The sequence below is a fragment of the Monopterus albus genome, unplaced genomic scaffold (assembly GCF_001952655.1).
Source record: "Monopterus albus unplaced genomic scaffold, M_albus_1.0 scaffold166.1, whole genome shotgun sequence".
Classification (NCBI taxonomy): domain Eukaryota; kingdom Metazoa; phylum Chordata; class Actinopteri; order Synbranchiformes; family Synbranchidae; genus Monopterus; species Monopterus albus.
The window spans coordinates 1,523,954-1,530,711 of record NW_018128046.1 but is presented as its reverse complement, the minus strand read 5'-3'; positions in this window follow the sequence as shown (position 1 = coordinate 1,530,711).

Genomic DNA, 6,758 nt, shown 5'->3' with positions numbered 1-6,758 from the left:
CAGTGTGGACAGTTTGTGGGTGAGTTTGTGGGGGACAACTGTGTTGAAGGCGGAACTGTAGTCAGTGAAGAGTATCCTGATGTAGGACTCTCTATTTTCCAGGAGAGAAAGGGAATAGTGGAGGGCAGCCGCAGTGACGTCTGAGGTGGCCCTGTTGGGCCGGTAGGCATACTGCAGGAGGTCCAGGGTGCCCGGTATACTGCTCTGAATGCAGGCCAGCACCACTCTCTCAAAACACTTCATAATAATTAGAGTGAGTGCCACTGGCCTGTAGTCGATCAGGCAGGTGACCGGGCTCTTCTTAGGAAGGGGGATGATGGTTGTGGTCTTAAAGCAGGTGGGAACGATGCTCTGGGTGAGGGAGAGGATGAAGATGGTGGCGAGAACATCAGCCAGCTTGCTGGCACATGCCCTGAGAGCCCTCCCAGGGATGTTGTCCGGTCCTGCTGCTTTATGGGGGTCAATTTTCCTCGGGACTTTGCATACTTGGCCTGGTGAGACAGTTAGTGGAGGGGAGGTGGGGGGTTGGGTGATCTCAGTGTGTGTGTGCCTCCTCTCTGTGTTGTGGTTGGAGGTCTCAAAGCGGGTGTAGAAGGTGTTGAGGTCATCCGGCAGGCTGTCTGTGGAGCTGATGATGCTTGTGGTGGTCCTGTAGTCTGTGATGTGCTGCAGGCCTTGCCACATTTGTCCGGAGTCAGCAGTAGTTTATCTATCAGTTGATAGATAAAAATCACCGTTTAACATCCAGTACTAGAAAAAATGCATGCCGTGCTGTTATGGTGCATTAACTGTGGCCCACATTCAACAGTGGATAGCAGTGAATGCCAGTCAGAGCTGTCTGCAACCTCTACAGGCCTCCTGACCCACCATCAGTATCTGTGCAATAGACTTCACCTGACTAGCTCAGGTGGCCACATGAACATGCACATGAACGTTGCATTAGCTCAGTGATCCGAAGCTTTGTCAGGCTTCACTAAAGTGCAGCCATGCTCCCATGAGTCCAGAAAAACAAAAGCTTAGCAGAAAGGAATGCAGAGAGCCCTTCACTGACCCTGAAGAGGCGAAGCCACTTAGATTAGAGAATGGGCAGGGTGGAAAGGATAAGCAGACTAGCTTTCAAAAAATACAAACCCAGACCTAGAAAACCATCAGTATGTAACATGAATATTATAGAAATGCAGTCATTTTCTTGCACATGCCCCAGTGTAGAAATGGAGTCCTGTTTGTTTTCCGAAAGAGTATTTTTTTAGTTCCTCTGGTGCCTGCTGTTTTTTTTAAACCAGCATTCTTGTGGCTGGGCAAATAACAGACAACAAATATCAGAGGCTGCATCCCAGCCATGTCTTAAGCATAAAGTATGCGCCTCAGGCTGTTAACATGCAAATACAGCCCAATTCATATGATTTGTTTACCTTTCTGGATGTATTCCATTTCTTTATCCTCTCATGTCTTAAGTTTCAGCCATTTGCTCATCATGGCCTTGAGTCATATCCAGAAAAGCATGTTTTTGTGACAGCTTTCCTGTAAGACCATGTGCTCTATCAACACCCACCAAAACATTTCCCTGCTTTACCTGCAAATCATCTCACACCTTCAGAGTTCTCAGTGAGATAGCAGCCAACTTCTGCCTCCCACTCACATATCTGACTGAATTAAAGGTCCTGACACTGCAGACTGGGGATGAGGAAAAACACGTCTCTGTAGGTCATGTGAAGCAATGCTTGTCTCTCTCTCACCACATTCTTTCACTATCGCCCACGCTTTTAAAGAGACGGCGCTTATGTTTCATAAAGCAGCAAAACTCCTACACAAATTTCAGTCTTTGCTTTTGGTGATAAGAGCAGCTGTGTTAAAGTGAATTCCACCAATATCTTTTTATTATCAGCTCATCAAGTGGCTGTTAGAAGTTCAGTTTCTGTTTCTTCAGAAGTTGGCTGCTACAGCAACAACAAGTCTTCAATAACAAGACGTCACCCACTGGTTTTCTGAAGAGCTGCCTGAATCTTTAGGAATAAAAGCTTCATTTCCACAAATATTGGCTTAATGCGCTATAAAAGACATTTGTGGTTCTTCTTAATAAAAGCTTCTTTTCCACCTGCATCAACTGAACAAAGGCCAAATTTATAATTCTCCAGAAAAAAACAAATTAAAATAAAATTAAGTGTAAAAATTATGCATGAATAATTGCCTCATAATCATTCCTGACAAGTAATCTGTTTTTTTGAAGGTATATGGGCAGTGTGTGAACTGCGGGACAAATGTATCGCTACTCTTTCCAACCACAATCGTTAATTTCTGGAGCATCTCACTACCAGTGGTGTTCTCTCTCTGTTTGCGTCTCTTTGGCCTGACCCCGTTGTTGATGGAATTCAGTTGTCCTCAGATCTTGCTAGTAAGTGAGTGGACAGAGTAGATATGACAAATAGATGTGCAGGTGGTGGACAAACCAATTCATACTCCTGTATATGAACTTGACAGGGCTGTGGATGCCACTGTTTTTTTGGGTGATGTAGATTTGTTGGAGTTTTATTCCACCATGAATCATTTGATTACTGGACTCTGTTGTTAACTGCTGTGAATTTCAGTCTGACCACTTCTTCTGTCCTCAATGACAAAACAAGCTACGAAAATCTTTTGATCCCATCTGGGGATGAAAGGTGTTTTGTGTTGAGTGTCTAACTTTAACAATGAGCTTGTGATTCACCTTCCTCATTCTAACTGGTCTAGTCAAGTAATGTCCATGTGGACTGCAACCTGCTTACAGTAATTAAAATTCCTCAAACGCATCCTGTAGTCAAGTTATCCAGTTGAATTGGTTTGATGCTGGTCTCACTTTAACTTTGTCCACACTTCCCCTCCCCTCATCAGTCAGGTGTTTAGAATCCTGCTGTGTGATGCACTTGGACACTCAGTCTTAACAGGAAATGAATGACCACATGACTGAATGATATCCATTTCAGTCTGTATGCAGTCACAGCTAAGCGCTCTGCTGCTTATCTAAGCACAAGTCATAGTCATGTCAGTGAGTTTCATTTTACTTAATCCTACTGGCCCACCACCAATATTGAATGAAATAACATTCTATTGTTGAGGTCTCCTCTCTGTTTTCTGACCTTTTGTCTACATTGTCATGATCATCTAACACCACAAACCTTTGACCAGAAGTCATGCTGATGACCTCTTTCCTCTCTTCCTTCAGCCAAAAAATGTTAAAACTTTGATGTTGCTGACAGCATGTCAGGCTGTTCCCCAAACATCCTGTTTATTCTCTCGCTCTGCCAGGTTTTCTCAGTCCCACAATCAGCTGACTGTGTTTGCTTTTTTCCTAAAGTAAATTTACTTTTAAAGCCCACTTACAAGTGTAAGTTTGTCTTTGGCACAGTCATATACTTGTAAACACTTGTCAGCTCACTCCTTCATTCCCTTCATTTCACCGTTGCACAAAACACATCTCTTTTGGACTTTTTCTCATTGTATTTTTACATTTTTGCACAGCATTTCAATAAGCAAACCTGTAAAACTATATAGAGAGAGGAGTCTGGAATGGGAGGAATGAGAATCAGGATACAAGCAGGCATCAGTCCAGGTAGACAGGGAGGAATGAAAGGAAGTCTTGTCTACACTGAGTAATAACATACAGTACTTTGTACACAACAAAAAGGATGTGAGCCACTGTGGCTGTATTACTAGGTCGTAGTATAAAAGGGGATTGTATATTTGTTTGGAGGGTATTTGAGGCCTGGATGGTTAAACAGGAATAGTGAGAGATTTTTCTTCAGCTGTGAATGCATAAAGCTTCTCTGCAATGGCCTTTGTGATCTGGTTTGAATAGGAAGGTAGACTGAAGCACTGCCCTGAAAGAGACAAATGAAAACCAGCCAAAAGCTGGCAGTGTAACTGCCATTAGTCAAATCAAGTCAAGTCAAGATCCAACCTGTTCTGATTAGTAGAGTCACCCAGAGTTTGGTTTTTCCAGTTTTCTTTTTGTTTTGGGTACAGAGGCAAGTGTGTGTGTAGTGCTGTGTAGTAACTTGTGTGAAACATGAGGCAACGGCCATTTTCCTGCAGAGCTCCAGTCAATAATATTCCCACGCATTCCTGTGGAAAAGTTGCATCATAAGCATGTCAGAAAACCTTGTCGAGAAAAACAGCGTCAGCTGACTGTGAAGGCAAACAGCAGCTCAAGGAAAGCACACCATTCCCGAGTGCACATAACACACCTCAGCCAACAGTGCGGGGACTGTTTACATCCAGGATTAACTTCACCTTTAAATGTATACTAAGGAAGTCAGGGCTGCTGATTGCATCAGTGCAAATAATGCAGTGGTGGAAAGCTCATTCACCCACTTAAAATTACAATGCATATGCTTGCAATTTTGAGGTATCTGAGTGCCATGCTGCATTATATGCCTGCATTGCTGCAGTTCAGACAGAAATAATGTGCTTTTTAACACACTTAATTTATTTGCTAGCTCTAACTTTCAAAACTGCTTTTACATTTGATGCTTTGAGTACAGTTAGCTAAAAATCTTTTTGTGCTTTTACTTAAACCTGTAATAACCAATGTTTAGCAGCTCAATGCTCCATTATGTTCACCAGAGACTGAACCAAACCACTAAAGCTGTGGGCTGAAACCTATTATATACCTCTGCAAAGCCGAGGGGAACTGCTGATTCTGATAATTCACTGTAGGTCCAACACTCCAAGCGACCTCTTTCACACTGTGACACTCTCATATGATACATTGTCATGATCATTCAATTTCATTACCTGTGAGGAAAACATTAATGCCAGTACATATTTCAACAGTATTGTATAAATAATGTCATGGTGTTATTTGCCCAAAATCAATATGTAAATAGAATAGACATGATAACATATCAGTGTAATGACTAATAAAATCAATGTTATGTATGATTTGACATAATAATCATGACAATTAAAACCTTATAAAATAATATTAGAACATTTTTTCCTGTTATTTTTAAATAATATTTGTTATAATACTAATAATCCTTAGTTTAGATTCCTTTTTAAGTTAAAAATTCCCCTTTTTAATCTTGCTTTTAGAGCCACTGAAAGTATTTCATTAAATATTTGTGACTCACAATCACAGGTAAAGTTTGAAACAGTTTTTCACAAACTATCCTTTAAAAAATCAGACACTTTGGGGAAAAGCAGTTTTTTTTTTGCTGTTATCTTGAGTAAAACCCCCAAATTTTTAAAGCCCTTCATTCAGAGCAGCAGCCACACCAGCACAGCCTCTAACTTGAAGCTGCAGACACACCACCAAATTACACTTGCTTGGAAACCACCCCAGTGCACGATGGAGGTAACAGCTAATTGAAGGTAAGAGAGCTACATCATCAACATATTTTTCATGGTCTTATCAAGCTAAGAGTGGCAGAAACAAATAACAAGGCCTGGAATTAAATACATTTATTGATATTTACATCACATTATTGTCAGTACTTCCCAGCTTTGTGTATCAGTGTTTCCTAGTTATATAATTAATCAGTTTACATGACTTGGACCCATGTGTGGATGATCAATTAGGCCAATGTGGGTTAGGCCCAAGGTTGCAGGTATGAGGTGGCCCCTGTGCCAGAGGCTGTATATAGATTAAATTAACTATTAATATCTCTTGTTTGAAAGTCATAAAGCTTTGTTAAAAGACTACAATGAGATGCAAAATAACCACAAAGAGACCAAAAACAATCACAAAGAAACAAAAATAACAACAAAGATACAAAATAGACCATAAGTACAGTAAAAATGACCACAAAGAGATGTTAGGTGACTGCGAACAACTGTCACTTCATGTCTAGTCGGTATAGCAGGTCCATGTCGGTGGTGTGTACGTGCGTGTTTGAGTCTGTTGGTCTGTTAAAGTTTTGTTACCTTATGTGCCGCAGAAAGCACTGGGGTGGAGCGCCTGTCTGTTTAGTGGCCCATATCAGCTGGTGTTTTTTCGGTGGAGAGGAAAGTACCTAAATGTTGCCGTCGGTTAGTGAACACAAAACTGCAACCAAGACAAAACTGGTCACCTATTCTAACCTTGGATTACTGGCAGATTTGACTGAGTGCAACTGAGAATACTGCAGCTGTGACCTGAAAGGCACGATTGTGTCAGAGCTTGTTATTATTAGTGTCTTTTCCTGTAAGTCAGTTTAAATTGAATTAAAGAGAAAGAAAGGGAGGGAGGAATAAAAGAAAGTGATGTTTATAGATTATAAAAAGCATCTTTGTGTTTAGCTTTGTTTCCATCTCTGCTGCTAGGTGCTCATTGCTGTGGTGTCTCTAGAGTGGACATCCCAAAAGTTCCTGTCAGTCAGTCAACGTGTGCAATTGGGCAGCAACTTCCTTGTGTTTTCTGGCAATAAAACCTGGGTATTTTTGCCTGGGAAAATATCAAAAATCTGAAGATTTCCCTGGAGCCACCCTTGTTTTATTGCATGACTATAATTCCACAGACCAAACTCCTCCACCCAGTCATCACTGAAATAACTCTAATGTAAATTAGGACCAGTTTATCTTCTGAAATTAACCTGAACTGTTACAGACGTACAGTACATATCTCCTAAAACACACATTTGTGCCCAAGGAAAGAGCTAAATCACAGCAAGCAATATTTATTTCCCATATAACAATTGGCTATTATTAAGACCTTTAAATACAATGATTATCTTTGAAGATATCCTCCTTCAGCTTTCAGCATTGTTTTTCTAAAGAGCAACACATTTTAACAATCTGAAAAT